The sequence below is a fragment of the Nannospalax galili genome, unplaced genomic scaffold (genome assembly GCF_000622305.1).
Source record: "Nannospalax galili isolate Female #2095 unplaced genomic scaffold, S.galili_v1.0 scaffold159, whole genome shotgun sequence".
Taxonomy (NCBI): Eukaryota; Metazoa; Chordata; class Mammalia; order Rodentia; family Spalacidae; genus Nannospalax; species Nannospalax galili.
The window spans coordinates 880,626-881,611 of NW_008343239.1; positions in this window are offsets into that span (position 1 = coordinate 880,626).

Genomic DNA, 986 nt, shown 5'->3' on the forward strand with positions numbered 1-986 from the left:
CGCCGCCGCCGCCTCCTCTTCGCGCTGCTCTCCGGCTGCCCTCCCGCCGCTCCCACCTCTTCTCCCCCCACCTCTTTCTCCAGCGGCCTCCCCCGATGGCTGGAGAGGAAAAAGAAAAAATTCAGCCCCCCAGCCCTAGCCCCGTAGCTCCTGCGTCTTGCCGCCGCCTAGCCCGGACTGCAAAGGGCAGCGATCCGGTTCCAAATTACCCCGGCGCGGCGGGCGCGCGCGGCGACTCCTGGCTCGGGGCTCGGCTGCGCCGCGGGGCAAAGGATTAGAGTCGCAATTAGCTCCGCGCGCCCGCGCCTGCCGCGCTCGGCGACAAAAATGCACCGTTTCCCTCTCTTCTTCGCCCAGCGATCCCCACCCCGTGCGTCCCGGAGCCCGGTGCCTTGGCGCCCGGGGGCTCGGCTAGGACCCTCCGGGGAGCGCTGCGCCCCGGCCCCGCGTCCTCCACGGCCCAGCCCCCCGCCGGCCGGCCACGCGGCGCCCGGGCCTCCTCCAGGCTCGGGGAGGGGGCGGGGGAGAAGCTGATTTTAATCATTGTCATTTCATCTGATGTAATATTTCCCCGGGCGCTTTCAGCTGGGCATAAATTTTCGACTCCCAAATAAGTAACACAGGGCACGTTTCTCACATTTCTCGACTCCTCGGTTACAAAGAGGAGAGAAGCAGCCGCCGCCGAGGCGCCTCGGGGCTGGGGTTGGGGGACTTGGATGTGATGGGGGGGAACTGGGCTGCAAGGCGGCCTCCCTCCAAGGGTCTCGGCCCCGGCTGCCCCTCTCCGGGGAGCAGAGCAGCCCGTGACGTCTGCGGACACGCGGTGGCCGCCGCGGGGGAGGGGCGCGGGGCACACGGCCGGTTGCCCGCGGCCACTCGCGCCATTTCCTTGACGCGCGCGGCGCGATGGAGACGGTGGCGGCCAAGGCTCCCCGCGGTGCGGAGGCCTGCGCCCGGGGCGCCCCTTGCTGCTCCCCGCGTCCTCT